Source organism: Eleutherodactylus coqui, chromosome 8 (genome assembly GCF_035609145.1).
Source record: "Eleutherodactylus coqui strain aEleCoq1 chromosome 8, aEleCoq1.hap1, whole genome shotgun sequence".
Taxonomy (NCBI): domain Eukaryota; kingdom Metazoa; phylum Chordata; class Amphibia; order Anura; family Eleutherodactylidae; genus Eleutherodactylus; species Eleutherodactylus coqui.
This window is the reverse complement of record NC_089844.1, coordinates 191301945-191310299: the sequence shown is the minus strand read 5'-3', so window position 1 is coordinate 191310299 and position 8355 is coordinate 191301945.

Here is an 8355-nt window from a genome sequence, read left to right as displayed (position 1 = left end):
CAGAGCGTCATGATTAAAGCAGCCCGCATGGCAGGTTTTCTTCCTTAGAGGCTACTTAGAAATGTAGGTATTGTATTTGTGCGGATCCACATGTCTAGCATGGAGGTTGAAATGTCTGACTACTAATCCCTTTAAACTTTTAATGACTAATCTCAAGCCTGCAATTTACATTCTTTACTTGACTTGATTTAATTACAAAAGTCATAGCAAGTGAAAATCTTCCCGTGTCTTTTCACGCTGCACATAACAGTTCTTCAGCAGTGAGGAGAAGTAAAAGCATACCATTCATGCAGAAATGTTCCTATTTTACCCATATATTTGTCTAGAAAAGTCTAGTCAAAGTAGTGAACTGTGTGTAGGTGTAAAGCAAGTAAATGCATGATAAAATAACTTTGCTGCATTTCCGTCACATCTCCCTTATTTTGGCTGGCACTGCCCCTCTACTTTTCATGGTGGCGCTTTAAGGGGTAAAGTAACCCTGTTTTCTTGGTTATTTTTTCTGTATTTTCCTCATTGAAACAGTTATTACATGTGTACAAAAAGTGGTATGTTCCTTTAAAGCGGATAGCGTAGTGTTAGTGTACTGAGGTTGAAAATAGCAGCATGCAAGTGAAGCTCCTTCTAGGCCTCCAATAACAGCTGAAGGCAGCAATCCTCACCCCAATAGAGCTATTTCTTGCCAGCCCCAAAACTCCCCAGTAATTTCCCGTTACAAAAGGGCATCTTCAAAAGACTGACTAAAAGCGATCACCACTAGCAAACATCAGCTTCAGAGGTTTTCATGATAGAAGCCATGCTTGAACTGTGTAGCTCTATCTCAGGGGACATCACCAAAGCAATAGCTACAGTCTCATCTAGCGTTGACGCCCTGGGAGAGACGGAGGACCACATGGAACAGAATATGGGGGAATACTCCACAGCTCATGACCCACTAGTGGATGCACATAACTCACTAGAAGAGGCCCTAAAATCTAAAATGACTGTCACTGAAGACAGAATGCGAAGAAATAATATAATATTCAGAGGCATCCGAGAATCGGTGCCACCTGTGGGACTTCCCTCATTTATACAAAACCTAATCCACACTTTGCTCCCAGTTTGTCTTCCTCAAGAGCTAGCTATTGATCCTGCCCACGGACTTCCAAAACCAAACCACCTCCCAAATTCCACACCGTGTGGTGATCGCTCACATTCACTTCTTCATAGTCAAAGAAAAGCTTATGTTCATAGAATCATAGAATGGTAGAGTTGAAAGGGACCTCCAGGGTCATCGGGTCCAACCCCCTGCTCAGTGCAGGATCACTAAATCATCCCAGACAGATATCTGTCCAGCCTTTGTTTGAAGACTTCCACTGAAGGAGAACTCACCACCTGTTCCACTCATTGATCACCCTCACTGTCAGAAAGTTTTTTCTAATATCTAATTTGTGTCTCCTCCCTTTCAGTCATGATCATGTCAAGCAAATCTCCATTACTCCCAGGCCCGTACCAGAGTATCACACTGTTTGCGAAACTCTCACAAGCTTACAATTACTGCCCAGAGAAAACTTTCCCCAGTCACCCAAATCCTGCCTCTAGACCAACTCTCATTAAATTAGATTTTAAACAAGATTTTATCTCTTCATTGGGTTCATGGTGGGGCAAACGTCTCCAATATAGAAACCTACTGTAATTCCATCATGTTGAATCAAGTAAAGTTCTTGGCTGGGCAAAGGAAGCAGGTTGTGTTGGGCAGGCGTAGACGAAAAAAATTTGAGGGTGAGAACTTAATTTACTGCTTTATGCCGCATCTCTGGCAGTCATGCCAGAAGGCCCTGTAAAGGGATTGACCACTCCACATCTCTCTCCCCTATATTAGTGACAATAAAAATATGTCAATACAATAAAAGGAAAGCAGCAGCAGTCCCACAGAACACAGCAATGGTGCGAGGTTTCCACCAAATATGCAAAGCTCCAAGCTCGACTCGAGACCTTAAAGGGGTTGTCCCGCGAAAGCAAGTGGGTCTATACACTTCTGTATGGCCATATTAATGCACTTTGTAATGTACATTGTGCATTAATTATGAGCCATACAGAAGTTATAAGAAGTTATTCACTTACCTGTTCCGTTGCTAGCGTCCTCGTCTCCATGGTGCCGTCTAATTTTCAGCGTCTAATCTCCAGATTAGACGCGCTTGCGAAGTCCGGTCTTCTTCTTTTCTCAATGGGGCCGCTCGTGCCGGAGAGCGGCTCCTTGTAGCTCCGCCCCATCACGTGCCGATTCCAGCCAATCAGGAGGCTGGAATCGGCAATGGACCGCACAGAAGCCCTGCGGTCCACCGAGGGAGAAGATCCCGGCGGCCATCTTCAGCAGGTAAGTAAGAAGTCACCGGAGCGCGGGGATTCAGGTAAGCACTGTGCGGTTTTCTTGTTTAACCCCTGCATCGGGTTTGTCTCACGCCGAATGGGGGGGCTATTGGAAAAAAACAAAAACGTTTCGGCGCGGGACAACCCCTTTAATCCATGTAGGAAAGTGTAGAGATGAGCAGCATGTGTGTTTAAAGATCAGATTATTCCATACTGACGCTATCACTCTATATATCATGAAATCCTTCCCAATGCAGGTAGTCTTGCCTTGGTTGCGTTTGCATAATCCTATGGTAGATTGAGAGAAGGGAGACATCTCTAAATGGATTCCTTACTGCAATTCTTGTTGTATATCGGTAAAAGTGTTTTCCGTGCAAGTTGATGAATTGCCAGAATATATTGCTGATTTCTCTGATGTCCATGCTCAGAAGGGGGTAGAGAAGTTACCTTCTCACAGAGAGGGGGACTGCTCTATTGAACTCATCCCAGACTGCAAACTATCAAAAAGCTGTATGTACAACCTAACTGCTCCTGAGAGACAGTACCATCTGATCAAAGGTTGGTGGAGGATTCAAGAATCATCATGGACCCAGACAATGTCTGGGCGGTGCGGGAATGGGTGCTACCAGAAAATCGGAAAGTTCTTCCAAGGTTTCTGAGGTTGACAATTATCATCGGAAATTTTTAGAGGATTTTCGGTGATGGTTAAACCTCTGACTGATATGAAAAAGAAAGGTTGTTTCCCTTCTAAATGGTCCCCAAGGGCATTACATTCTTTTCATTCCTTGAAAAGATTTTTTGCGATGGCTCCCATTCTAGTGCAACCAGACACATCCAGACCTTTCGTGGTGGAGGTTGTCGCCTCAGAGCTTGGGGTTGGAGCGGTGCTTTCTCAGGGAACTGATACATTGCAAGATCTTTGTCCTTGTGCTTTTTTTCCATGTAAATTTACTATTGAGCAAAATTACGATATTGGTGATAGACAGCTGTTGGCAATTAAGTGGGCTTTTGAGGAGTGGCATCATCTCCTCGAAGGGCTTCGACATAAGGTGACAGTTTTTAGAGACCACAAAAACCTGATCTACGTGGAGTCAGCTAAAAGACTTAGGGCTTTTACCCACTAGCGTTTTTTTTACTGCTGCAATATTGCTGTGATTTTTTTCAATGTGCTGTAGAGATTTCCTAACCCAACAAGATTTACATGGTTATGGTCCTGAGGAGAGGACAGGGTTCCCGGGTGCATATGTCCATGCGGAGCGTCTTGTAAAAAATGTTTGAAGACTAAATCTGAATCGATCTAGTCCTAAGGGTCCTAGGGTCCCTTCTAAAAGCGAAGGTACTGTTGTGATGGTTCTGGGATCGCTTCCCTTTTCAATAATCTGGGGCAGGTTTTGTATGTGTTTCTCTATCTTCTAGCTCTGATGGGAGTAGCATTAGGTGAGACATACGTGGTCTCACCTGCAAGTAATTTGTCAGGACTATTTAGCCTGGCCTGGTGTTTCATTTTCAGTCTTACTCTGACTGTGATAGGAGTCAGAGCTTGGTGCTGGATCTCTTATTTGCCTGAAGTCTTCTCAAAGCTAAGTACTGTGCTTGTTATAATTTTGTTTCCTGTGTTCTTCCCATATCCTACATAGGGTCTGCTAGTGGCCAAAGTATGCAATCAGGTTCATCCTTGTCAGGGTGGGTTACCTGCATATAGGCAGGTCCCTTTCCTGGGTAAGGTTCACTAGGGACAATGTTTCCCTTGTTTGCAGTTGTCTTTATTGTTTACTACTGTTTGGTGTTCAATTGCATGAGTGTTTCAGGTTACGGACCCAGTGCATCCTGCGAGGACGTGACACACAACAACTCGTATTCTCCAAATTTCTATTCCAGTGGTCCCCCCATTAATTTCCTTACCTTTGTATATTATTAACCCAAGAAACATTTAAGGCCATTCTCACACAGGCAATTTTTTACAGTGTTTAGCGCAGCATTTCAAACGCTGAACTAAACTCTGTTAAACGCTTCCATTGATTTCAATAGGGCTTCTCAGATAAGTGTTCAAGCGCGGCGTTTCTAATGCTGCAATTTTCAAACGCTGTCTGTTTGAAAATGCAGTTCAAAAATTCTTTAAAATGCCACATTAAAAATGTCTCCTGTGTGAGAGCAGCCTAACCTAGTAGAAACTAATTTCCACCCCCTTTCTCAATCAATTCAAAAACAACTGTCTAGGCTAGCCTCTTTGGAGTTGGGATGGAGGGGCAGGATCATCCTTTACAAGGTGCTTACACTCCCTAAAATCCTCTATTACTTAAGGACACTTCCAATCCCCACACCATCCTCAACTTTTGTTTCCTTTCATAAGTAAATGAACCGCTTTATCTGACAGAATGCAAAACCCAATGTCACCTGTATAATTATGACTAAAAACAAAAAACATAGCGACTTAAGTCTGCCTAATCTCCAAAATTACCACAATGCTTACTTGTTAGGTCAAATTAAATTTCTCGGTGCAACAAATCCTGATAAAACGTGGCCTTAACTTGAATCTCACCATCTATGTGTATTAGATTGGCAGTCATATGTTATGGCCCTATTGAGCTTTCCTAGTCATCTACCCTCTCCACACTCCCTCCCTAGTCTTCTACCCTCTCCACACTCCCTCCCTAGTCTTCTACCCTCTCCACACTCCCTCCCTAGTCTTCTACCCTCTTCACACTCCCTCCCTAGTCTTCTACCCTCTTCACACTCCCTCCCTAGTCTTCTACCCTCTCCACACTCCCTCCCTAGTCTTCTACCCTCTCCACACTCCCTCCCTAGTCTTCTACCCTCTTCACACTCCCTCCCTAGTCTTCTACCCTTTCCACACTCCCTCTCATTACAGGCGACCACAACCTATTGAGCTTTCCTAGTCTTCTACCCTCTCCACACTCCCTCCCTAGTCTTCTACCCTCTTCACACTCCCTCCCTAGTCTTCTACCCTCTCCACACCCCCTCCCATTACAGGCAACCGTAACAGCATGAAAATTCTGCTTCACAAGAGATCTCCAGCTTCAGGACAGCCTGAGGAGTTCACTCCCCATGTCAACACTTACCAATCTTATTCCAGAATTATATCCAGATAGTTGGTTGAATAATGATATTAAATTAATTGCAGAATTTTACCACAATGGGCAACTCTTACCATTCTCTTCTATTCAGGAATTCCACCCTCCAAGTTCTATAGATTCCTTCAAATTGGAAAATTCCTTTGCACAAACTCGGCAACACACGTCCATATACTATCAACCTTAAAAGACCAATTACCTAGAACTCTCAGCCAACACAATGCCAATTTCTGAATTCTTTACTAACAACCTTTATTTAAAAAAAAAAGGCTAAGCTCTTGAAATGGAAGGCTGACTTCACACATCAAATTTCCCTGAAGGAATGGCAGGTTGCTTTAAATTGGGCTGTGAAGTCCACAGCATGTGCCTCTCATTACCAACTATACTATAAATTACTAGTTAGATGGTACTATATCCCATTAAAACTTTCACATATTTATACTATCACCTCTCCAAACTGCTGGAGAACCTGCGACCATATAGCTCTGCGCTCTGGAAACACGTTGTACCGTGTTCTCCCGGCTCAACTCAAAAAAAGTCTGATCTAGCTCTCTTATTGTTGGGGATAGATGGTTTCCCGAAAGATTGCAGAGCCATTACATACCACATACTACATGCAACCCGTCCCTCAATCGCTCACAACTGCAAAAGATTTCTTCCATAGAAGAAGTAATCTCTACAGTCTCTATGGCTAACAGAATCTATGGCTAACATGTCTTCCCTCAATCATCTAGCACATAACCCTCCACCCCCATTAGCCCTCCTCTTCAAATATCTCCATGTCTTGAACGTCTTACATATCTTAAATATTTTTAACCACTCCATCTTCTTTATAGACCCTTAAGCCTTATTTTCCAGTGGTGCACACAAGTTATTGGCTCTATACAAATGACATACCGTTTTCCCGTGTGTAGGTACTGGAGTATGGGGAAAGTTCGGGGTGAAGGCATGATAGGCTCTGACACTGCTGGTCTGTGCAAACCCTGCAAGCAAAAGCTTTAGGCCACTTTCACATGGACTACAAAATCGCACGATTTGGTAGCGATGTGACAGCACTAAAAACCGCATTTATGTGAAGCCCATGGTTTCTAATTAGAGAAGAGCAAGCACGCTCGGTAAGGTGAGTTACTCAAACGAGCCTCGCTCATCTCGAGTAACTGCCTTCTCCTCCGAGCATGCTCGGGGGGCGGCGGGGGAGAGCGGGGGGAAGAGGCTAGACCCCGCTGCTCACCACCCCACTCCCCCCCCCCCCCCCCCCGAGCACGCTCAGAGGAGAAGGCAGTCACTCAAGATGAGCGAGGCTCGTTCGAGTAACTCACCTTACCGAGTGTGCTCGCTCATCTCTATTTCTAATGGGTTCTTTCACATTAGTGATGTTTGTAGGCTGCTACATTGGGAGATTACAAAAGCGCGGCATGCTCTATACAACCGCGACTTTCAATTTTTTTTTGTTGCCCATATTTCCCTTTGGAACCTTCTTGTTTATTGCATCACATCACACAAATGTGCGATGCAATGCGATTTCAACATCAGAAACTCCTATTAAGGCCTCATGTCCACAGGCGGATTTGACTTGCGGATTCTGCACGGGGCACCCACATGGAAGATCCATAGTTCAAGCCGCCGATAGGGAAACATGGGCGTCCGCACTTCAATTTACACATGTGAATTCATTTTCCAGATTCTGCATGCGGAAAAGAAATCGCAGCATGTTCCATTTTAGTGCGGATTCCATGTAGCCGGCTTTCATTGAAGTCAATGGAAGCCGTCCGATCCACGGCCCATCCGCAAGTGACATCATGGACGGGCCACGGATTCCGCGGGAAAGCAGGAGTTAAAAAAAATGTACTGCACATGTGCGAAGGTGCGACGGATGGCACTTCTGCTCACATCCGCAGTACAGAAAAAAGACGACAGGCACAGGTACATCGGGTCGTCAACTGCGTGCACTATCCCCTGACAAAATCGCGCAATTTTATCGCACGAGAAAATCACTGGTAGCAGCAACATGATGCTGCATTTTTCCCAAGAAAAAAGCATCAATAACGCTACATAATTGCGTGTACATAGCAGCGATATCGCAGCGATTTTGTAGAAGCAATATTGCTGTCACCCGTGTGAAACATGCCTTAGAGTTAAAGTCAGTTTACCAGCTTAACTGTCGCGGACGATAAAGAGTGCTAACAACAGGATCTTCAGAGAAGTGACCCAAAGACTTGGCTCAATTCATCCTCGGCGCACACTGCTTGGTCACATTGACCGTTGACAGTAAAAGTTGTTCCAGCATTAATATGCGGATGTGCGTTGTTTTCAAATCGGGGGTGCTAGACACTGGACCATCTCCATTACCTATCTGTGACCTCCTTGCTATGTGATGATTCAGCTATCTGAAGGTACTTGATGTCTTTCACTACCACTATCCCATCTGAAGGGGACTGATCCCATGAACCTGAGCACCCGGTTCATGACCACAATGTCAAGCCTGCCTACCAATCACACTAGAGCAGTGGCGTAGCAAAGTCAGGTGGCACCTGGTGCGGAATTTTTTTGCCACTCCCCCCCCTTCCCCCGCCCCAATTTTGAAATTATTAAAAGAAGGAAAGACAAGATACTTACAGTTGCAAGTGTAATTTTCTGGTTTATTTACTTATTCTTTGTCTCCTAACTTTGTTCTATGAAAATTTTGAAATCGCATAATCGAAAGCAATTTCTTTCATTACTTTGCTTTCAATTGACTAGATGGCTAAGCCAGAGAGCCGAGCCTGACTCATTGTGGACCTAAGAGAGCCCTTCTTACATTTTATTTTGAAAAACTCCTCTCACATGATGCTACTGAAACACATAACGTTAACAAGAATCTTAAGGCTAAAGTGATAATCACAGCTTACCTCCTCCCCCTCCGTGCACAGGTCACAGT